Here is a 26378-nt window from a genome sequence, read left to right as displayed (position 1 = left end):
CCTCTTTGGGGAAGTTAGTAAATGACATGGGAAATGAGAAGAAGGGGAAGTTAGTTATGGCTAGCTCGATCTCCTCCAGATGAAAAACTGCCTGATAACTGTGATCTGAAAAGATATAAGACTTTAAAACACAAGATTGATCATGAATCGTCATTCTGCAACCTCATAGCTACCTACCCGGCCTACCTTCCTAAAAGTTTTTCTTCTTTTTGGGTGGGTGCACTTAGAATTGCAGACCCTGATTTATAATTTTTCTTTTGAATGCTTTCCTATCTAAATCTACACTTATCTCTGCCAAGGGCCCAGATTAAGCAGTTGGGTCCCTGTGATTCTCTACCTATCTACAAATCTGCCAACATTAAACTGTTTGGACAGATACATTCTCTATATTCTAAACAGGAAATTGAAACCTAGGGAGACCAAGATTAGACTGTTTGAATCTCCCTTTAAAAACTCTTCAAAACTGGAACAACTCATCAAAATTGGAATACGGCAGTGCCATTTGGACTAGCACAGTTCATGGCATTTTGTGGAAATATGGAACACTGCAGCCTGCAAAGTATGACATATTTGGCATGTAAAAATGTCAATCATGAAAGATGAAACCCTGTTGCAACAGGAGGCTAACACCTACGTAATTTTGCTGAAAAGTGGGTGAGGGAGCAAGAAGTTTACTTGTACGCAGGTTCTTACCTTCTATTTTTAATACTCAATTCTTTCACAACAAACAAATATCAAATATATATTCCTATGCAATTGTGTTGAAAAGTGGTTGAAGGGGCAAGCACTTTACTTACTCGTATGCAAGTTCTTACCTTCCCTTTTTAATACCCAATTCTTTCGTAGCACACAAACATAAAAAACGCATCACCTTCTGTGAAATGGAAACACTCTCCCCGGCAACGGTGCCAAAATGTTGGGTGCAAATAAGGTGTCTTTTAGAACTCTTAAATGCTTCACACTAATTATCAACTTGGGTAAGTATTTTTGTTTCAAGAGTGTACACAATATGTGTAAGTGATGTAAATCATTGAATCTATAGAGAGTAATACTTTTAAAATAACTTATTGATTTCAATACAATAGTAAACGGATCAAACCATAAAATACCAACTTGTAACTTCAAGGAAATTAATTTATTCAAACATCAAAACTCAATCTTAATCAAAACCAAACTCAATCTTAATATTACATCAACCGAGTGCAATGTAGTGATAACAGAGCTCTTTCAGTTGAATCTAGACTTATGCATACAAGTGATAAACCTGATTTAATAAATAACTCTCTGGCTTTCAATTAATAAGAAATGATTCTTATCTAATATTTAAATCAACCTATGAAATTAAATAAATGAAACCAATCAATAGAAATAAGAATTAATGCAATGGATACACAAACTCAATGCTGGTGAAAGTAAATCAATCGTAAAGCTACAAAACAGAGTAATTAAACTTGCAGTAAAAGAAAAGTAAAAGTATAACACAAGGAATAGTAGTGAAGTCCACTACTGACTGGGCCCAAACCGCCAGTGACTACTGCTTGTTTACTTCAGACTATCGCGAATGAAAAACAACGTGAAATCTATATTATTCATCAAATCCAAATGTCATTACATCACGATGTCTCCTTTAGAATAACATTCTGTGTATTAAAATTACAACTAAGGTAAAAAGCAAAATTTTCCGTCCACTATTCTATTTGTCTTTCCCCTCTTATAGTCAAAGATTAAAGGAGATGAATGCGATTCCTCAGGATCAGGGGATCTTGAGGAATTCACAACCAAATACTATTATCAGAAATTCTTTTATCTTGGGTTGATCCTTAATTCGCTTCTCGATTTGACCACACAAGGCGTGCATTGTTTTCTCTGTTTAGCCTTTGTTGCTCAATAGTTTGAACAAGAGCTGTTCCATTCGCTAATTTCTACATAAAAAGAAATGGAAGTTAGTTTTGATAGCAAAATCGCATTAAAAGCAGTTTCATTCATTTTCTATCAAAATCTTATCAAAACCTTGTTACATCATGGCACAAATGCATAAAAAGGAGGAAAAAGATAGTGTAATTGAGAGTAAATTTATACCTGTTGCATGGCCCAATAGTGCACAGGGCAGGTCGAGTCTGTAACCGTTGGGAAAATCAATAAAGAGATGTTTTACTACATTTCTGTGTATCTTTTATTGGTTTAATGCATGATTGGATATAATTTGCAAGTATACTATTTCTTTATTGCGCGGACCTGTAAGAACATTTTGTATAGCTAATTATAACTTAAGACATTTAAGTAGGCATAGGTAATTAAAATAGTACTGGAAGATAAGTAATATCTCAGGTAATAGCAAAGAGCATGATGCTCAGCCCCTGCTTAGAGTTCTGTGAAGGTAGTGTATCAGGTCGCGAGGAACAGGAAAGTGCGTGAAGAAACCTGCACACAGGAACAAACAGTGGACCAGTCGAACTCTCAGACATCTCCAGGGTGCAGAAACCTAGTTCTAGCACCCTCCCATACTACTTCGGGTGAGACCTCAAACTGCACTCTGCAGTGTTGGGATGTGTTATATTCTTTCCACGACTAGCCCATGTAGTTAACCGGGGGGGGTAGAGGGGGGGCAGAGCCCCCCCTTCGTTGCACCAATTGCGTAGCCAGGGGGTCATAGGGGGTTTGAGGGGTGCAGGTAAGCCCACTCTATGGGGTTCGGGCTAGCGCCCCAGAAAATTTTAGTTTTGGAACCTACGTTAGGTTGGGTGGACCCACCTATGGTTTTGTGCATGATTTTCACACATGTTTTTGGATGCAATGGTTTTCGGTACATGGTTTTGGACGCGATGGTTTTCGGTCCATGGTATTAGATGCTTTGGCATGTATAAATATGTATTATAACATTGAAAGGATCATATTGAAAAATCAAGTTGGTAGTCCCGATTTTGGGATCCAGGGAAAAATCTTTGTGTATATGTGTTTTATGTGTTATGCTCTCACATTTTTATTTTATGTGTTTTAGAATTCATATACAGGTAATTTTATGGGGTTAGAACCTACATGTAGACTGTTGTTGAAAGGCCAGTAGTATGCTAATTAACTCCGAACATGGGTCAGGCCCCAACAAGCCAACAAATGGTTCCGTTGCCAGGACCGGGATCTGCATAGAGATGTCTGATGTCGTATCACTGGAATCCGACAAAGAAAGGAATGGAAGATTGGTTGGACAGGAAGATTCACGAGTTCGCGGCACAGGAAAACAGGAATCCATGACTGTCAAAGGAGGAGTGGTTAGACTATTACTTATATATAGATATCCATGAAATTTACTTTGCATCCTTCCCCACTTAGTTATAGGAGTGGATTGTGAAGCTAGTAGATAGCCAAGGAAGGTGTAAACTCGACAAACCTATTGTGTGGACTCCAAAATTGGTGTGCAGATTGGAAGCATCAAAAGATAAGATTGTGCGCGTTGTTGATCACTAGCTCAATCGAATCATAGGAGGATTCATCACTGAGTTCGTGATAGATGCTTCAGTCAGATTAGCGAGGTAGAACAACACATCCTCAAAGGGTCGTGAGGTAAGTATGTTAAATCTTTGATTACTTGATTTAAATGCTACTGTGTGAGAAACGAGCTATGTGAATAAATTGATGTTTGGGGCTACGCGAAGTGGGAGGATCTATAGAAATGAAGGTAGTGCAGAACTAGAATCTAGACCCCTTGATTTCACCTCCACGAAGGGATGAAGAAGAGATCATGAGGGTCTCACCAAGAAGTGCGATCAATTTGATAAGATAGAGAGTTCCATGCATACCACCCCCACCCACACCACTACCTGTTTCACTGTCTTCACCCCCATCTTCACCCATACCACCGCCGCCACCATCGCGAGTCAATATGGCAAGCACGATAAAGTTGCCAGTGTTCCAAGTGAGTAGGCAATGAAGATCCGAACCAATTTTGGTTTGTGATAAAAGATGTATGGGATGCACAGGGTGTCATGGATGAAAATATAAAGAAGGTGACGTTGGTCAGTGCTCTACAAGATCATGCACTGACCCAGTACATTAAGCATTCCAATGACAATCCAAATGTGGGGATCACAGATATCCAAAGTGCGCTAAACAAGGAATTTAGCAGGCCAAAGTCAGAGGCGCAGTCGATCATTGGGTTCAAAGAAATCACAATGCTATAAAGCGAGACCCCTTGGGAGTTGGATTAGAGCTGAAGTGTACAATTCATGAAGCTAACATGACGTTGACAAATGGAAAACACCGAGAATGGTTTGTAGCATCGATAAAGCTGCATCTATGGAACGCACAATCAGAACAGAGGCTAACCACTTAGGCTGAGGCCTTGGAGGTCGCGATGAGATTTCACAAGACTTTGATACAATTTCCTAACTTGGGAGTCCAGCAGAATCACGCGCAGTTGAAAAACTTGTGCCTGGAAATGCAGAGTTTGAAACAATACAGGACAACTCACCTAGAAGTGCACGATGAGGTATGGTGTGTAAAATCCAAGGGCCAGGGGCACGACAAGGACCACTGCCTGGTGTTGGCAAATTACCTTGCGAGAGAAGGGCCAATGCCACTAATACCAAAGGCACAAGCAAGATCAATTGTGGCGTTTGCACTATGGTGCACGATTTTTTAGATATGAGGAAAGTATGCTACATATAACTGCCATCTATTATAGAAGTATACACAGAGTTCACAACAATTGTTCTGTAATTTCTGTAGATCATTAGGACATGATGAGTGCACCTGTAGAAGTTATGAGCTCATGATGGATCGAAATCCTACCTACAGAGTTCAGGTCGAAACATGACCCCTCGATCAAAATGCAGGAATGGCATGCACTAGATTTCACAGGCACGAACGAGGCCAAGGTGGAGGGGGACCAAGAAGAGGTCACATACAACTGATATGTTACAATTGTGGAGGGCCAGGGCATTAAGCCCACGATTTTACAAATCCAACGCGACCATCATGCTTCTATTGTACGTTGTTTGAACATGAGATGGAGGATTGTCCCACATTGATAGCGAGGTTGCATGATAAAGGAGCACTCCAACCTCCCCTGACTTAGAACCTGCAAATGATGAGGTCTGAGCCACGTAAGGAATACCCTAATGTAAATATCGTGCTCCGCAGTGGAATTATGACAGGGGACGACAAAGACAAGCAACCTGAAGAAAGTACCTAGGTTCGCAAGGCTCCAACAAAGGAACCAGAATTTGATTTGGAGTGCGCTAAGAAGACCTTCATGGAAGCTAAAGGAGCTTCGTTGATGCCTCCACTTTAGGAATTAAATATAGACTGGAGCTGGAAATGGACCCATTGATGCACACTACATTCTTGGAAACATGCATGAATCTACTGTACGACAACAAGGCTGTAAAGGGACTGCAATAACTCATAAATAGATGCATAGGGACTGTGCAAGGAGAACTGTGCGTAGTCCGGAAGGTCAGAAAGAACACAAAACGAATGGGAAGAGAATTGACATTGACTGCGCAGATTGGGGAATATAAGATGGACCAAGTAATTCTAGATCTAGGATCAGACGCGAACGTCCTACCGAAGCAGACATGGGAGCGCATGGGAAGGCCTACATTTCTGACAAGGAGATAGAACGATGGAATAATCAGTTACACGAGGTAACCACACTCAACTATAACATGATGACGAGGTCGCTGTGCTACATAAAAACAGAGGTAAGAAATCTGCCTACGTACGACGGGTTAAGCGAGGTGGATGACTTCCTGAATAGATTTGAAAAAGAGGTGTCAGAACAACAACACTTCAATGCTTTGAAATGGGTACTGTGCACTACGCTCTCAAGATGGTGGGTTGTGCACCAGAGAAGTTCTGAGGACTAGCGTGATTGCCGAAGAATGATGCACACATAGTTTGGGAAGCCTCCGATGCAAGTAACAGACAAGATTGATGGACGAAATGGCCCGCACGCCCGCCTATTCAGGTGGATACAGACATATAATGCAAAACCTGCACAGATGCACATAGTCTTCATGTTAGGAGACACAATCAGTAACCAACTGCGGGCAAGGCAATGCCGCGAATGCCCCCTCGGTTGGAACCACAGAGTACGGAAAGACCAGGTGCACAAAAGGATATCCACGCAGAAGACTTTAACCAAGTATGTGAAGCGATGAACAAGGTCCACAATACAAAGCAGAATGACTGGGACCTATGCGTACCCGCATTTCTATCGGCTTATAGGATCGCGTGCAAGCACTTGACCGCACAGGCACTGCCAAGGCTCAAGTATCAAGAAACCACTATAAGTCCTATAGTACATGGAAATATTGGACCGTGCATGATAGCACTAGTAGATACAATGGTTCGCGGAACCCTGGAAGAAGAAATCCAACTAGGAAACTCTAGGATCCAGGAACTTGAAGAAGAAAGGGTACGATTAAGAAAGAAAAGCGCTCTGGTGGATGCGGAAGTCAAGAAGTTGGAGGACGAAATAAGGGAATATTTCCTCGATAAAAAGACCAGGGTGATAAGGCAGGATGCACACGATCACGATAACAGGTTTCAGGCCTATCACCATGAATTGATCAGTCTGATGCCTTGGATTGGACCACACATTACTAAGCGGATTGACAAGGGTAGCGCATTGCAGATGATAAAGTAATGGATGCCACCTGTAACAATGAAAGGTGGATATTTCCTAGGAAACGTGATGGACAGGAGGAAACCATGTGCAGGTAGCGCGGCCAACTGACTAGCGAGGGGAGTGTAGTCTTAGCGCTCCAGGTAGTTGGAAGGAAGTGCGAGACTATAAACTACTCTGCCCAGGAGCTACATGATGTCGGAGCTACATGTAGAAACAAAGAGTCACAAGGTTCACGACCACGCAAAGGGGATTGTGCTGCCACGCGGGTTAGCCAGAAAGTGACCGTTGAAGTCACTATTCATGATGGGATGCTCGACTTGAGACCAAATGGAGCGGGCGGCAGGCATTTAAGATGCGCGTTATGGGCAAGATTTTGGAAAATTTGCTGCGAAGGGAGCATTAATGAACTAGATTTGAGGGGAGCGGTCGAATTCAAATTCAAAAAGCGCTATAAATTACAAAGGGTTACCCAACAAACAACACTTGGTCATTTGCGAATTGAGCTGAAGACATTATGGAGATAAAATGACTGTCGAAGAAGCCACGCAGGCCCTGACTGTGGGGGATGCTCCGGAAGGCACCGAGATTGTAGCAGAAATCTCGAAACCACCGCACACACCAAGACCCAAGAAGGACAAGCAAGTGATGGTCCCTCTACGCATTTCCCCATGAAACCTGCTGCACACCAAGCTGTCAAATGAGGACAAGGGGAAAGCCATCACCATAGAAACCGTTGAAGAATAAGAAGACCTCGAGGACCTGATTATCGTAGAAGATGAGGAAAAAGGCATGGAGGCAGAAGCTGAGCCTGCGTACCCCCCCGAACAAAACTACCCGCCTACGTCCCCCTGCAGAAAGGGAAGGCGAAAGTGCCTAAGGACATTAACGAGACCAAGAGCTCGTTCTAGACCCCGCTCCTCCCAGACAACATTATTTTTGAGGGCACGCACCTGGGATGGGTGCCGAGCTTAAAATTCGAAGATTTGGACCTCGTTGACCACGTGAATTTCCCTCACCTTGAGACCTCGCACCTCATGAAGCCCATGCAAAACACCGTGGTGGGGGTTACAAAATTAGAGCTGCATAAGTGGTTACATGGAGTGGAAAAGGTCGGGCTACTTAACCTGCTCTGGGTGCTGCATTTCCACCATGCCCCAATAACCATTTTTGTCATTAGGAAGTTGCTCTGCCTGGTGCATGATGGGTGTTTGTGGCTGGAGGAGCCCATCACCATCATGGCAGACTTGATTCACCACATTTCCTGGCTTCCATGCAAAGGAGAGGACCTCGTGGACATCTCAGAAGGGAAGAGCAATGAATTAACCATCGCAGAGGCTATGAAGAAGAAGTACAAGCTGGAAAAGAAGAAAAGGGGCTACGCCATATCCAGCATCAATGACAAAGTAGTGAAAGTGGCAACCCAAATATTGGCTAGTAAGGTTATGCGCAAGTGTCGCGCAGACAAGGTACCCACACCGGTGGTCGCACTGGCTGAGTAGTGCATGGAGGGGGTCCAGTTTAACTAGTTCGAGTTCCTCTGCAAGTTGTTTTTGGAGAATTGCCACGAAGCTCAGGAATAGGGCAAAACGTTCCACTATGCTTGGCTTCTTCTGTCCATAGTGCTCGTGGCAGGGGAATTACCAAAGGATAGTCAATTCCCCACAATTAATAGGGATCTGCTGGAGGCCGTGAAGCACGCTTCGCTCTGGGCCACAAAGGATGCCACTAGAATTCGTGATAGTAAAATATTTTGGGTGTTCATGGAGATGAACCTCAGAATGGGGATCAGCCGCAAGCTGCAGTTGTCACCCACTATCTACAACAACCTTCATTTTTTTGCAGAATTTAAAGTGAACATCCATAACATTTACATTAGATCACGCAAGGACCCGACCAAACAATGGAAAAAGCTACCCTTTCTAGCCACATACAACGTCATCTTTAACATCCTGGAGAGATGGCTTCGAGAGTGGCGTGCCCTAGACATCACAGAGATAGAAAAGTTGGCGGCACAAAGGAAGAAAGAAGAGGCCAAATTGTGCATCGCGTAGTTGGCAGAAATGAGAAGGAAGGAGGCAGCAGCAGCAACAACACAAGGGGCAATCAAAAAGGCACGTGAGGGACAAACTTTGCCTTCACATGGGTAGGAAGCAGAGGAAGAAGAGGAAGGGGTGGACCCATAAACCACGTCAACGCAGTTGAAGCGCCCACACTCAACTGAGTGGAGAGAGCCGCGTAATAAGGTCAAGGAATTGAAGTTGTCTGTTGTCCCAATCACCCTAACCGAGGGTGATCTACACAACATCGATGAAATAGTGCACGATGTCACCTCTAAGGCCCTCCAAAATTTTATGCAGGAGAACCAGATTGTGTTGGGGGCCCTTAGAGTGTAGTTGCAGGAGTTGCAGGTGCGCCCTCCTCAGGCTGGTACCCTTTCAATCAGCCTCGCAGTCGGAATAATGGCAATAGAACAAATGTTGCGCACTCCGGTGACAAATACCATAGTGCTGCTAGAAGGGGCACTAGTGACAAAAAATGCGGCTGACAGGCCTACAGTTAGTGCGCTGAAAGGTCTCGGTATCAATCTAGCTACACTCGTATGAGAGACCTTATATGTTTTGCAGGATGGGATAACTACGGAGCTGCGAGCTAGGGAGATCTACGCACTACAAGTCCTGAGCGAGTAGAAAATCAATATGGAATAATTGAGCTTGCAACGTGACGAAGTGGTGTTGCAGAATTGACAACTAGTATAGGTAATAGATGATGCTTGTGAAAGCGTCTCGGAGATGGCCATCCTAGCAGACATACCAATAGAGGTGCGCATCCACAGGTTAGCAGTATGGGTGCGTGAGGCGAGGGAGGAAATGATAAAGGTTCAGCTGGATCTGAACCTTCAGATTGCTGAGCTGCAGTTAAAGGCACAACCATCCACCCCTCCAGAAGTTAGGGAACAACATGCTAGCACTATTACAGCGGGACTTCACAAAATTGGCAATGCAATGTGAGACTGCACCAGCATGGTGGAAGAATCATTGGAGGTCCTCACAAACCTGCAGGATGATCCCAACATCTAGGGCTTAGAGACAGAGGCGCAAGAACTCCAACAACAATATGACAATGTCAAAGGAACTGCGCAGACGGTGGCCCTCACTCAGAGGCTCACGCGGATGCAATAGGAAAAAGCGCTAAAAGAACATGTGGATGCGGCATGACAGAAGGAAGCAGTCCTGAAGGCGTGCATTCATCCTTGGCTCGATGATGCCTTCACCCTCATAGTAGAAATTGAATGCAAGCTCACCCACATGCAGGGGATGCACGCACTGATGTAGAGAAGCGCTCCCGACACAACGGTCTCAGAAGAATGCATGCAGCAGATCTAGCAAGCAGCAACTCAGTGCGCCGCCGACCTTGCAACAGTTCGAGCAGAGTTGGAGGGACTTCACGCGAAGATCTTCGCACCGATAGAGTGACTCAAGGGCGAGTCACAATGTTTGTGTTGGGGGCCTGTTCGGTATGGAATCCCCCCAAGGCATGTTTTGAGGCTTAAAGCCCAAGTTTTGACTAAGCCTCAAGCCCAAGGTTTCACTAAGTCTTTTGTAAAAGCTCCACGAATTGCGGGCGCGCATCGTGAAGTCATAATAAAGTCACAGGGCTTTCCACCCTAGTTTTTGTAATCTAATGTCGGCTGGATAGACCTACCCATGGTCCGTGGACCATGGGATTGTATAAATAGAGGGAGGCTCTAAGTGTGAAAGAGAACTAAGTAAGAGAATATGATGATGAGAAGTCTAAGTGATTGAGTTGAAGTGTAAAGTGTGTCTGTGGGTCGTAGAGTAGAGGAAGGGTCTGCAGCTAATTGTGCAGAGGCCTAGTAGTCTGCAGCTTAGTGCGCGGTCCCCTACAGCTGAGTGTGTAGGGCAGGTCGAGTCTGTAATCGTTGGGAAAATCAATAAAGAGAAGTTTTACTACATTTCTGTGTATCTTTTACTGGTTTAATGCATGATTGGATATAATTTGCAAGTATACTCATTCTTTACTCCACGAACCTGCATGAATATTTTGTATAACTAATTATAACTTAAGAAATTCAAGTAGGCGAAGGTAATTAAATTAGTACTGGAAGATAAGTAAGATCTCGGGTAATAGCATAGAGCACGATGCTTAGCCCTTGGTTAGTGTTGCGCGAAGGCAGTGTATGAGGTTGTGAGGAACAAGAAAGTGCATAAAGCAACTTGCATGCAGGAACAAACAGTGGACCAGTCAAAACTCTCAAACATCTCTGGGGTGCGGAAACCTGGTTCTAGCACCCTCCCATACTACTTTGGGTTAGACCTCAGTCCGCGCTTCGCAAACTGTTTCAGAAAGGGCTAGTAGTACCAGGATTTGTTTGGCTAATTAACTCCGAACCTGGGTCAGGCCCCAATAAGCCAACAATAAGGAGTTGGGGTTCAAACTGGTAGAACCATTACAAGACTAGCCTCACAAATCTCGATGACCTCCCATGGCGAAAGAGAAGAAAGATGAGGGGGTAGGAGATAATTTCAATATTTTTCTCGAAGGATCCCTCAAGAGATAGAGGAACACAATGATGGAGAACTTTTACTAGATCCTTCAATGGATACCCAAGGGAAATGAATCTCCTTCCAATAGCTACACTGGAAGTGCCACACCCTTTAAGGCACAATTTAACCTATACATCCCCATATTTGAGGGTCAGATAAATGCATATGTCATAGATAAATGGTTAAATTTGTTAGAAGGAAAAAAACATTTCATGATTTTTCTAGTCAATAAAATATTAGTTTTGCACGTCTGAAAGTTGCCCCCCACGCCAAGGACTGGTGGGAAACCTACAATGAGAGCAAGGATGAAAGTACACCCTCATTATTTTCATTCACACCCACTTGAAATTCATTCCAAGATTCCATTAAGGAGTAGTACTTCCCTTTCAGGAGCTATGAGGATAAATACATAAAGTGGACCATGTTGCAATAGGGAAGGGACCAAGACATGCCAAAGTTTACCAATTTTTTTGATACCCTTCACACGAAGTTGGGTATCAAGGATTCTAAGAAACATTTGGTACTCAAGTACCACAGCTACCTACACAGGTACATCCAGGATGAGATGGAGTTCCTAGATGTCTTCTCGCTCGGTACGACTTACTAATACACTGTCAAGATTGGGAAGAAGTATAAATAGAAAAAGAAAAACTTTGGATCTACAAATCCAAAGCAAGGAAAAGGAGCCCCCAAACCATAGAATAAAGAGAAAATCCAAGGCAGGGTGACCCAGGATAACTTGCCGAAGCTGCAAGAAAATAAAAACACCACGAAGGCAAAGAAGGACATAGGAAAGTGGTGTGAATTCCATAAGAGCTCCACTCACAACCCAAGTGAGTGTCAGGCCAAGCAATCACTAGTGGCTGAGTTGAAGGCTTTTGAGTCAGACGCATGTTCTAACTCTGAGTCAAAACCCGATAAGGGGAATGAAAAAGGGAAGTAGATCATTCATGTGGAGCCTAGTGCCATTGTGGTGATCCAGATTTAAACTAGAATGTAACAAATTACAGATATAACCATAAATATAGAGATGCAATAGAAATAACACTTCATTTCATTAATATCAAATACTGAAATATGCTTACAAATAGAATGGAAATAAGACTAGCTCGGGCGATGGTAGCTTATCTCTGAGAAGATATGTAGTGGCTACATGCTTCTGAACTATGTACAATGAGGCTCAAGGGCCTTTTTATTATTGAAAAATAATAGAAAACACTAAACAACCAAAACCATAACTCGAGGAGATCTAACACCAAGAGTTTATGGGGTTAGTTGGGCAACCAACTTCCCTAGGTCGTAACTTGGTCATATTATCTCCGTTTGATACGTATGATACCTTTTTGGAAAGATATCTCTGAAGAATAAAATTTCTAATGAGATTTCCTTGGCAATCTCTCAGTAATTTTACCAAAACAAAACGTCGTTTAGGGCCTCAAAAGGGCTCCGGAAGTTCAAGTACCGAAAAGCTACCAAAAACAGTAAATAGTGCTACAATTAAGGAAACATATGAAACTGACTGGGGGGTCTAGGTGGAATGGGTGGGTGGCCACCAATATCCACCTAGATCATGTGGCCACCACGAAGATCCAAAAGATTGAGCATGAATATCTAGAGGGGGGGGGGACACTTATTTCATTCACATATATGGGTGAAAGATTCTTCGTTGTAGTTCATTGTTGAAAACAAGAGCCAAAATAAACTCATTTTAGTAGAGGTCATGAAGCGGTTGGGTCTACCAACTACAACACATCCACAGGTGTACACCATCGGGTGACTTCACCAAGGACAAGATCTCCATGTTAGCTAGTAGTGTCGCCTTCTTTACAATATCCATCCCTTCACAGATGAGGTACTATGTGATGTTTCTCCTCTACAAGTTTCTGATGTATTATTAGGAAAACCATACCTGTGGAAGAGACATGTAGTATATGAGTCTACACCCTGCTCAATTATTATTTCTTTGAGTAATAATTTATACAGGATATCGAAGGTAGACCCACCTACTGCCATCAAATTGATCTATGCTAAGAAATGCAGTAAGATCATCTCCCAGGATGGGAAATTTGTTTTCTTTTTTATTCAATCTCAAAGTAAGGGGAAGGCTGTAGTTATCTATTTTTGTATGATTATTTTTGCTCTGCTAATAACAATTACAAATTTATAAATATGTGCTTTCTTATTGCTTCTTGTGTTGTGTTTTCCTTAGATGTTTGTGCATACAATCAGGTAAATTTCCTTAAGTTTAAAATGACATTCATGAGAAAAATAGCTTCAAACAAAAATACTGAACAAAAAACATTCAAAGTATAGGAAACAATTAAAGAGACACTTTAACACAGTGTTTTGATGAAGGAGTTCAACCCTCCTAGGCTACATCTCCTTGGTCCAGCATCCATGGCTTGGGCCTTTGTATTAGATCAATGTAGAAATATGTTATTTTAAAAATCTCTATGGCTCTTGATATCTCCACCAATGTGTTCATAATGTCCAAATTAGCTAATAACACCTCTTTTTGAGCTCAATTTGGTCGAAAATTGACTTCTCTAGGGCTCAATCAATATTTTCCTACATTTTCTGCTCTTGTTCTGGAACATCTCCAGTTAGTGCTGCTAAATTTGGTAGTAGGACCGAATTTGGGGCACCACCAAACTTACTGCCACACTAAACTGTAGTTAACTAATATTTGAATTGCACTTAATTAATTTTAAAATGGGATTAGCGCTAAACAAGACCATAACCTCCGATGACTTTGGTGGACTATTCAGATGCGGTGGTTAGCATCGCATTAACCACCATGGTTACGGTCCGTAAGAACCGTTAGAGTGCTAAATGTTAGGTGTTATGGTGATAGCATTCACATGGGAGACTTAAATCGTCGTTGTTGGGCATTGGATACCCCCACAGCATGTTTTGGGGCACAAAGCCCAAGTTTTGGGTCAAATGTATTGTAAGACTTCACAAATTGTGGGTGCGGAGTGCAAAGTATAGGTTGAGTCATAGGGTTGTCCGCCCTAATTTTTGTAATATAATGTCAGCCTACCCATAGTCCGCGGACCATGGAATTTTATAAATAGAGCGAGGCTCTAAGTTGTAAAGATAGAGGGAGATAGAGGAGTACAAATGGTTCGAGCATAGAGTAAGAGTCTAAGGGTATTGAGTCCTAGTAGTAGGAAGAGGCTCCGCAACTGAGTGCACAGAGGCCTGGTAGAGTTCGTAGCTGAGTGCACAGAACCCTACAGCAGAGTGCACAGGCTGGTGTCAAGTCCGTAACCTTGAATGAAGAATAATAAAGAGAAGTTGAATCCAATTGCTATGTATCTGCTTTTGTATTAGGTTTTGTGCATTTATACTCTTTTCTTTATTGCGCACCCTTATATGAGTGCTAGATATACTGTTAATTATCTCTAGATTTACATAGATAATCTAAGTAACCGACTAATAATAGGTTAATAGTAATGAAATTGGGTAATAATATGGATTGCGCCCCAAGTAGGGCTGCGCGAAGGCAACATCACAAGTTGCAGAGGACTAATAAATGCGCGTAGTGATGTGTGCAAGGGGTCAAACTGCGGACCACTTGATACCATCAGACATCCCCGGGGTGCGAGAACCTGGTTCTAGCACCCTCCCATACTACTTTGGGTGAGATCGCAGTCCACGCTCCGCGGATTATTGCCGAAAGGGCCAGTATTACCGGGATTTGTTTAGCTAAATCACCTCTAAACCTCGGTGAGGACCCAACAAGCCAACAAATGGTTCTGTTGCCGAGACCGAAATCTGCATAAGGGATGTCTGATGTCATGCCACTGGAATCCAACAAAGAATGAAATTGAAGGGTGGTTGGACAAGAAGATTCACGAGTTCGCAGCATAGGAAAACAAAAATCCATGAGTATCAAAGGAACAGTGGTTGGGGTGCTACTTATATACAGAAATCCAAGAAATTGTCTTTACGTCCTTCCCCTCTAAGTTGTATGAGTGGATCGCGAAGCTAGCAGATAGTCAGGGAAGGTGTAGGCTCGACAAACCAATTGTGTGGACTCCTGAACTGGTGCGCAGACTAGAAGCATCATAAGAGAAGCTCGCATGCGCTATGGACCACTAGATCGATCGAATTATAGGAGGATTTATCAGTGAGTTCGCAGTAGACATGATAGTCAGTTACAGTGAGGCAGAATGACGTTTCCTCAAAGGACCGCGAGGTGAGTACATTAAGTCTTTGAACGCTTGGATTAAAATGCTAATGTGTGAAAAAAGGGTTATGTGAATAAATTGATGTTTGGGACAATGCAAAGTGGGAGGACCTATAGAAATGGAAGTAACGAAGAATTATAGACTAGTCCCTTGATTTCACCTCCACGGGAGAGTGAGGAGGAGCTCGCGAGAGTTTCGTCGAGGAGCGCGATCAGTTTGATAAGACAACGAATTCTGCGCATACCACCCCCACCTACACCACCACCGGTTTCACCATCTTCACCTCCAACTTCGCCCACACCACCTCTGCCACCACCACAGTTTAATATGGCGAGCACAATAAAGTTGTTGGTATTCAGGGGAGTAGGAAATGAGGATCCAGACCAATTTTGGTTTGTGGTAAAAGCTGTATGGGAAGCGCAAGGAGTCAAAGATGATAATATAAAGAAGGAAATGTTGGTTAGCACGTTGCAGGATCACACATTGACATGGTACATTAAGCATTCTAGTGACGATCCAAATGCAGGGATCGTAGATATCTAGACCGCGCTGAACAGGGAATTTAGCAGGCCAAAGTTGGAAACAAAATCAATCAACAGGTTTAAGGAGATCGCGATGCTCCCGGGTGAGACCCCCTAGGATCTGGACGAAATACTGAAGGGTATGATTCATGAAGCCAACATGACATTGATAGATGGAAAACACCACGCATGGTTTGTAGCGTCACTAACACTGCACTTAAGGATGGCATTGTCACAGTAAAAAATTTCCACCCAGGCCGAAGCTTTGGAGATGGCAATGAGATTGCATGAGACCCATATACAAGACCTGGTCTGGGATTCCAAAAAAATCCACGTGCAACTAAAAAATTTGTGTCTAGATATGTAGAGCTTAAAATAGGACAGGACACCCCAGCTAGAGGCGTGCGAGGAGGTATGGTGCATAAAATTCGAAGGCCAAGGGCATGACAAGGACCATTGTCCAGTATTTGCGAACTACTTGGCAGGAGGAGGGCTGATGCTATTAAGACTAGAGGCATAGGCAGGACCGAGCACGGTGCCTATATTATGGTGCACAATCTGTCAGATAGCAGGAAAACACACTATGGATAATTGTCATCTATTGCAGAAGTATATGCAAACATCCTAGCAATTGTTTTGTAATTTTTGTAGGTCGGTAGGCCATGATGAACACACCTGCAAAAGCTACGAACTAATGATGGATCAGACTCCTTCCTACAGGGTGCAGATTCAAATGCGAGCCCTCGACCCAAATGCAGGAATGACGTGCGCTGGATTTCAGGGGCACGGTTGAGGTCGAGGTGGAATGGGATCAGGAAAGGGTCACAGACAACTAATTTGTTACAATTACGGAGGGCCAGGGCACTATGCCTGCGATTGTACAAACCTAACAAGGACATCATGTTTGTACTGTACTCAGTTTGATCATGAGGCAGAAGACTGTCCCACATTGATAGCAAGACAGCGTGAAAAAGGGGTACTTCATCCCTGTTCGACTAAGAATTTGCAGATGATGAGGTCTGAGCCCCGCGAAGAGGACCCGAATGTAAACATGATGCTCAGGAGTGGTATGACCACTGGCAATGATAAAGGTAAGCAGTCAGAAGAAAGTGTGTTGGTTTGCAATGCTCCTACAAAGGAACCTAAATTTGATTTAGAACGCGTGAAGGAGACATTCATCAAAGCTAAGAAGAGCTTCACAGAGGCCTCCATTTCAGGTAGTAACGATCAACTAGAACCAGGGATGAATCCTTCAATGCTCACTACCTTTCTAGAGACATGCTTGAAACTGCTACATGACAACAAGGAAGTGAAAGGGCTATAGGAACTTATCACTAGGTGCATGGGGTCAGGGGAACCACGCCTAGTCTGGAAACTTGGAAAGCATGCATTGCACACAGGAAGGGAAATGAGGTTGACAGCGCAAATCGATGAGTATGAAATGGATTAGGTAATCTTGGATCTTGGATCGGACATGAATGTACTGCCAAAACAAACATGGGAACGCATGGGCAGACCCGTGCTATAGTGGTCTCCTATTCAGTTACGAATGGCAAACCAATAGAAGATCTTTCCCATGGGAAGATTGCAAGGGGTGACAGTGGATATTGAAGGTGCAAGCGCGCAGATGGATTTTGAAGTGATAGAGATTGTCGTTGATAGTAATCCCTATCTTGTGCTACTAGGAATAGACTGGGCCACCGATATGAATGGAGTCATAAATCTGAAGAAGCACAAAATGATATTTGAAAACAAGTCACTACGCGTAGTAGTACCGTTAGATCCAGCCGAAGGAGCGCAATACAATGAACTGGTGCACGACGATGATAGTGATGAAGATATCGATTGTATTTACAAGATAACCATGTGAGAAGAGGATTGGGTGAATTTGACAGCAGATGGTAGGATTTTGTGGGAGTGCGACAACTCCTACACTTCAGATTCAGACGAAGAAGTAGAACGATGGCAAAACCTATTACACGAGGTAACCACACTCAATTTCAACATGATGATGAGGTCACTACGTTGTGTAAGAACAGAAGCAAGGGATCTTCCTATGTATGATGGGTTGAGAGCGGTGGATGAATTCCTGAACAATTCAGGGAAGTTTTGAGGAGTGGCGTGGATGCAGAAGAATGATGCGCCTACGACTTGGGAAATCGTAGATATGGCTAGTAGAAAAATATGACGGACGAGACGGTCAATGCACACACCTCGCGAAATGGACCAAGGTCTATGGGGAAGAGCCACAGCCTGAATGGGTACATTTATTCTATCATACCCTGGATGTCATACCCATGAATTGGTATACTGAGACGGAGCTCTACCATGGTACGAGTGAATGGGATGTCTTATGCGAGGGATTTCTGTTAACTTTCACGTTTGAATATCGTTGTTCAGATACTATTGACGATGCGCTACAAGCATTAAAAACAACTATCTTCAAAATACCCTAGGAGCCAATAGAAGTACTTCAGCCACAATGGGCGACATAGTTGGGCTGCGCGCTATAGTGTTACAATGTAAATGTTGAGAAGGATGATGAGGACCCACAAAATATTAAAATTTCAGAAACAGAAGGTTGTCACGAGATTCAAGGACCATCACTCAAATACCTCGATATCAGTGCACTGCTAAAGACAAAGTAGGTAAACATTGGAATGGAGGCGGAGCTGAAGTATGCATCGCTTGGGGACTATTGGGACGACGCCATGGTGGATAAGGTCACTGAGTTACTCCACGAATACCAAGACTTGTTCTCGAAAAAACATTACAGACTTAAAAGGGATCGTTGGCGAATTAGGGATGATGAAGATCACCCTAAATCCTGACGTGAATCTAGTTAAGCAGCGGCCTTACCGCTTGAATCTGAAGTATAAAGAAAAGGTCCACGACGAATTAGACAAAATGCTCACGGCCGGAATTATTGAATGAGTGGAAGAATCTGACTAGGTGAGTCTATGGTAGTATAAGAGAAAAAACCAAAGGGCGAAATAAGAATATGTGTGGACCTCAGGAAGCTAAACGATGCATGTGTACATGATCCATTCCTGAAACCATTCGTAGATGAAGTACTAGATAATTTTGGTGGTCAGGAAGCATACTCATTCACGGATGGGTTCTCAAGGTACCATCAGATGAAGATTGCACCGTAAGATAGGAGCAAAATGACCTTCGCAACAGAATGGCACTACTTTCAATACACTGCTATGTCGTTTGGACTGAAGAATGCACTAGCTATATTTTTGCGCGTCGTTGTGGTTGCGTTCAAATAATACATCCACAAGTTCTTGGAGGTCTATCTAGATGATTGCACTATCTTTGGATTAGTTAAGCACCATGTAGCAAGCTTACGCTTGATGTTGGATACTTGCCACTTACACCAGATTGCGCTGAACCTTAAGAAGTGCACATTCCTCATTCGCTTTGGAAACCTGCTGGGACATGTAGTATGCAAACAAGGATTGGTGGTGGACCCTGTGAAGATTGTCGTTATTCTAAATTTAGAAGCACCGCGAAGTGTTAAACAACTGCACACCACTTTGGGGCACATTGGATACTATAGGAAATTCGTCAAAAGTTATGCCCAAATAATAGCACCGATGGAAAATTTAGTGAAAAAGGATGTTACATATTTCTGGAATGATGATTGCATGAAGAGTTTGGATGTCTTGAAGGGGAAATTGGCCTTCGCTCCAATCCTAGTCTTCCTAAAATGGGATGTGGAATTTCATGTACATGTTGATGCGTTGTGTATTATGCTGGGAGCTATACTCACAGAGAAGGGCACGGAGGGTGTGGATCACCCGATCGTGTTTGTAAGTCAGAGATTGTCCAAAGAAGAAAAGAACTATTCCACCACTGAGTGTGAGGGGTTAACAATGGTGTACGCACTCCAAAAATACCAACACTATTTACTCGAAGGACATTTCAAAATGTATACCGACCATTCCACGTTGAAATACTTGGTGAATAAGCCTATGTTGGGGGGGCACATATGCTGATGGCTCTTACTGTTTCAAGAATATGATTTTGAGGTCATAGTCAAGTCGGGATGCCTAAACGCAGGACCAGATCACTTGCCATGAATTGAGACTGGCGAAGAGCCAACGAATTTGGAGGAGGGACTACCTAATGCACAACTCTTTGCAGTATGCGTTGCGGATGGAAACTTTGAAGATATACTCGATTTTCTAACAATAGGGACTGCACCGAAGGAATAATCAGTCCAACAGAAGAAGGAATTGGTGGTGCACACGGTGGACTTTTCTGTCATCGCGGGACACCTCTACAAAATGGGAAATGATGTGAAATTGCGAAGATACGTACCTAAACTTGAATGAGGTTAGATCCTCACAGAAGCACATGGGGGCATTGTAGGAGGACACTATGCAGGACACACGACTACACAAAAGATTCTTCATGCAGGGTTATGGTGGCCAACCCTGCACCAGGACCTGAAAGCACACTGTAAGGCCCGCGATATATGTAAAAGGAATGGAAAACCATTACGAAGGGATGAGATGCCATTAAATCCACAAATGACACTGCAGCCATTTGAAAAATGGGCAATCGGCTTTGTGGGACAGATCAAACCTCAGGGAAAGACGGGCGTGCACTACATCATCATAAGGATGGAGTACCTGACACGATGGGCGGAAACGCAGCTGGTCAAAGACTGCCCGACCACTACGACTGCAAAGTTTTTGTTTGAAAATGTGTTGACATGATTTGGCTATCTGAAAATCTTAATGAGTGATCGTGAAACACATTTCCTTAATGAAACCATGAGTGTGCTCACAGAAGAGTTCTAGGTGTATCATCAGAAAAGTACACTATATCACCCACAAACTAATGGGATAGCGGAGGCATTCAAAAAATACTAGAGATTGCGCTGAACAAAGTATGTAATGCACAACAAAATGACTGGGACCTACGCTTACCTGTCGTATTATGGGCTTACAAGACAATGTGCAAGAAATTGATGGGACATACACCTTTTTGGTTAGTCTATGGTATGGAAGCTGTCATGCTGATGGAATACATTGTACCTAGTCTATGAATAGTAGCACTCACAGGCATGACATACCGCGAAGATTTGAAAGAAAGGCTCGCGCAATTAGAACTCAAGGAATCATGGTTTTTGGCTGGATTTCATCAGTAGGTACAAAAGCAGTGTGAAAAGGCCTGGCACGACTGCCATATCAAGTTGTGCACTTTCAAGGTAAACGACTTAGTGCTGTTGTATGACAGTAAGTTTGAAAAATTTCTGGGAAAATTCGAATGCACTCTGGGACCATACATGGTTAAGGAGGTCACAGATGGTGGTGCAGTCCAGCTAGTCAAACTAAATGGAGAACCCTTCCCAGGCAAAGTAAACGACAGTTGCTTGAAGCCCTACATGGGTGGGCCAACTATCTGACTAACCGACTGAAGCACAATCTTTGTGACCCGAGGAGCTAGACCAGGGCGTGGGACTATAAACACATGCAACAGATGCTGGTACCAAGGTAAGGACATGATTTTGACACAGATGATTCAGACGCAAGAATGTAGCTGGTCCAGCAAACCCCATAACAACGCACTGCAGACCTCCGAGTAGCGCAGGACCAGTCGAAGGGATTCCGGGCTAAGATCTCCATGCCGACAGAGTGATTCAAGGGTGATTCATGATGTCTGTGTTGGGGGCCTATTGGGCTTGGATCCCCCACAGCATGTTTTGGGGCGCAAGGACCATGTTTTGGGTCAAATGTGTTGTAAGACTCCGCGAATTGCGGGCGTGGAGCGCGAAGTATAGGATGAGTCATATGGTTGTATGCCCTAAGTTTTGTAATGTAATGTAATGTCATGTCGGCCTACCCATGGTCCGCGGACCATGGGATTGTATAAATAGAGCAAGGCTATCTGTTGTAAGGAACTTTGGTAATAATACGAATCACTCCCCAATTTGGGTTACGCGAAGGTAACATCACAGGTTGCGAAGGAGTAATAGATGCATGTAGCGACGTGCGCGTGGGGTCAAACTGTGGACCACTTGATACCATCAGACATCCCCAGGGTGCGGAAACCTGGTTCTAGCACCCTGCAATACTACTTCGGGTGAGACCTTAGTCCGTACTCCACGAACTATTGCCGAAAGGGCTAGTAGTACCAGGATTTGTTTGGACAAATCACCTCCGAACCTGGGTTAGGCCCCAACAAGCCAACAGTCATGGAGTGGGTTGTGAGTTGACCACTAGATAACCATTTGATGTCACCCCCTTGTGTTCACATGGCAACAGTTTGATGTTTGGTGGATAGCCGCCAGAAATAAACTAAAATTGTTTGCGGTTTTATATATTATTTTCACATGGTGGGTAGGGCTGGCCTGCAGACTGGCCCTCCCCTAACCACCAACTCATAAACCTTTGTACTTCAAATATAGACTGTGAACTTAATGGGTAAGAAACATTGTGTAGAGAGGATGGTTAAGGCATAGATTTGTGTGTGGAAGGTTGTGGGTTCAACCCCGACTTCTGCCATATATTTTAATCCACAGTAAATACCACCAATCTAAACTTTGGGAGGTGCCACATGTCAGCCTCTGGGCTTTCCACATGGCATTCTTCCATTGGTCCAAAAATTCACCAATAATAATGCGCCAACAAATCACCTGTACAACACAACCATATAATGTGACTTGTCCATCCTTGATTCATTGTTGACCAACATTGACCATTGATAGTCACATGCAACGTTAGTAGTACGGACTGTTGACAGTCCAATGACTGGGCATTTTTTTTTGCAAATTTCGCTTATTTAGCAAACTGACCAAAACATAATAACTTTCTTATATGAACTCAATTTTCAACGAAATGAGTTGCGTTAGGATCTTTTTTCCAAGACGAACGTGGTCATTCAATTTTCAAGCCATTCTGAGAACTTTGATTTTTTTGATAAATATTGAGCACCTGATCATTCCTCCCCACCAAAATCCTTTTGGACCCCAAAAGATACTATCAATTGTTCAGCAGGTGAGGGTACAACTCCCTCACCTTCTCAGTCTGCAACCATTTGGATTGAGAAGGCTTTTGTCCCTTGAGTACCACTCTAAGGTATTCAACATCCCCTCTCTTTGAAGTTCTGGTTCTTTTGTCAAGTATGAGATCTTGCTGAAGCTCATCTAGATATTCTGGCGAGAAATCATCTATTGATGGTAGCTAAACATGCTCTCCTTGATCATCATTCATAGGAGGCTGAAACAATATCAAATTATCAACATTAACAATAGAGTATATTTGCATATAATGAGGCAAATCAAGCTTAAATTCATTGTTACCAATCTTTTCTAGAATTTTAAACAAACCATAATAGAGTGGTTTAAGCTTTTTACCTTTGCCTTGAAGTCTCTCTTTGCTAATATATAGCCAAACTTCATCGCCAACTTGAAATTTGTGATCAACCCGATGTTTGTCATGCCTTTCCTTGTAGCTTATTTGACTTTTCTCAAGTTGTTCTTGCACTGTATGATGTATCAACTAAATTTTCTCTATGAACTTCCTTGCCTTATCGATGTCACTGTGACAATCGATGGCAACATCTTTATCAAAGATGAAGTCCAATGGTGATATTGGGAAGTACCCATAACATGCCTCAAAGGGAAATGTGTTTGTGGAAGAATGCTTTGCCTTGTTGTATGCATGTTGGATGTAATGTAACTATTCATCCCACAACTTGGGATGTTTGTTGCAATATCCTCTAAGAAGATGAATAATTTTTCTATTGACCACCTCGGTTTGTCCATATGTTTGTGGATGAAAGGTTGTACTCTTCTTCAACTTTGTGTCCATCATTTCCCACAAATTTGACCAAGAATTTCCAACAAATCAAGAATATCAATCACTTACAATAGAAGTAGGAAGACCAAAATGAACCCAATTGTTTTGGAAGAAAAGATGAGCTATTTTTTCAGCTATAATTTTCTTTTTACATGGTGTTAGTATGAATATTTTACTGAACCTGTCTATAACTACATACAAGTAATCATGACCTTTCCTTAACAATGGAAGACATCCTACAAAATCCATTGAGATACTCTCCCATGGACGTGAAGGTACCAAAAGTGGAGTGTATAAACCACATTTCCTATTGCTAGGCTTACTTGTAGCACATAAAGAACATCCTCTTATGAAATGAGAAACATTATCCAACATGCATGGCCAATAACAATAAGTTTGAAGATTTGCTACTGTCTTGCCTACACCAAAGTGTCCAGCAATCAATGAAGTGTGCACCGCCCTTATGATACTATTTCTTTCTCCCTGTGGAATACACAAATTTCCCAAGTGATACAACAAAATGTTATGTACATGATAATCCAACTCTCCAATTTGATTTCTTTAACTCAAGCTTGCATATATGATGGGCCTCTAAATTAGACATAAATTGAGGCCCATGCCTCTAAATTAAAACATAAATTAAGGACTATGGCCATCCTTCAGCACGTTAAACCTATCTTTCTGCATTAGATAATTTATTTTTAACTTTAATATATTCATTAGGAAGGCTTATGAATAAACAAATATTTGTGCCTAACATTATTTATTTTTGTAGAATATTGGACAAATTATGAAGATTTGGAGGAGGAGATAATTTAGGGACTTGTTCCCTACTATAGGAGGATAAATAATAAATAATAAATCAACAATATATTATGGAATTATGTCACAAAATCTATCACTCCATTGTTTGAGAAAATCTTGGAATGTGTTCCACTAATCAAGGGACCAGATCGACTAATCAAGGGATTTTGGTGGGGAAATCTTCCTCCATTCATGGGGAATGATTCCTAATCATTTTGTATAAGTACCAAGTCGAGTTTGCCTCTAGGGATAGATTTTCATTGGTGTTATTGTGGAGATAGGTTGTATTTTTGCAGCTCCATTGTATTTTCTTGCAGGGATGTAATTATATTGATGAAAATAATGAAGATTGGTGTCATGTCTAGCTTCTAAATATTGTTCTCCTCCATAGGTCTCTGATTTCCTTGGGCTTGGCCATCCCAGGAAGCTTAGAGCCCTTTTGTATCATTTCCTTTCCTTTTTTTCATTGCTTATTCACATGCATCTCTAGCTTTTATTTCTTTCTATTTCTGCATTTAGTATTAATGATTTCTTGTTTTAGGATTGAGTTAAATGGTTGATGTAAGTTTTTTTCAGGATAAAAAGCACTATTTAATCCTTGTAAAAGCTTTGGAAGTTCATAGTAATCATTGAGCCTCTTGGATTAGTCTTCTTATTCCCAAATCTAGATTGTTGGACCTCCTTTTTAGCAAAGAACAATAAATTTTTTCTATTTTTTAGAGCATGCTAACAAGATTCAATCGAGTTGGTTCCACTTGAATTATATCACAAAAAAATTCTAGTTCATAAAAAAAATTACCCCATTTAATTTTCACTTGATTTGGTTAGGCATTTTTTAGATTTACTAGCTCACTAGTTCTCGAATTTCTAGATTTTCAACTAGTAATGTTTTTTTTTTTTTTGCATGGGTTAACAGAGGTATTTTTGAGTGATTCCACTTGGAATAGGGACCTAAGACATCCTAGTTAATAAGAAAAAAATTGTCCCATCAAATGTGGATTTTATTTTCTTGTTCATTAAACCCTCACCAATTTCATCATTTCACAAGGAAACTTCTCCAAGATTTTTGAGCAAATCCATCCATCTCCCAACTTTAGTTTTGAGTTCTGAAGTGGTCCTGGGAACTCCCTTGAATCATTCCATCCACAAAAAACCTTCCCTAATCTTTTCATCACCTTAAACATCCATCCTTTTTCTCTCGGTTGTATCCTGTAGGTTTTTAGGGGATCCTGTAGGTTTTCCTGTAGTGGCTTGTTTTGAGGCCGAATTGAGGCAAAACCTCCAGGAAGCCACAAAAGGTCACCTAAGGGTCTCCTAAGCCTTCCAAACATCCACCATAATATCAAAGCCACCTGACACATCACCAAAACAGATTAACTTTCACACTCCCCATATGAAAAAAGACAGAAGGCAAAATAGATTTATTTTATTCATTTACATGCACAACAGTAGAAGGTTTGATGGTTTGAATCTGTATGCTTAGGAGAGTAGGATTGCATACATGTTAACTTAGCATTCTTTTGAAGCAAATTCTCTTAGCAGTTAGTTAAAAAATGGTGTGTTTTAGCATTTGATTTTAGTCTCTTTCCTTATACTTTCTTTCTTTCAATAGGTTAAGGTTCCACTTCGAACATTTCATTTTTTGGAATTAGTTTATGATTTGGCATCAATACATGCACTCCATTACATCATGATAGTGGGGGAAGGACACATTGTATGCTACACATATAGTGCCGATACCTCTTAAGTTTCTACAAACCCTGGGTTGATAATTAAAGTCAGTAGTGTTGGGAGTTGCAGCATTCTTGTTGCAATATTGAGGCTCATCACTTTTTGGCACCATTGCC

Source organism: Pinus tabuliformis, chromosome 1_2 (assembly GCF_031772625.1).
Source record: "Pinus tabuliformis cultivar Carrire ecotype Pingquan chromosome 1_2, CPIR1, whole genome shotgun sequence".
In the NCBI taxonomy this organism is placed as follows: Eukaryota; Viridiplantae; Streptophyta; class Pinopsida; order Pinales; family Pinaceae; genus Pinus; species Pinus tabuliformis.
Note: the sequence above shows the minus strand (reverse complement) of the source record.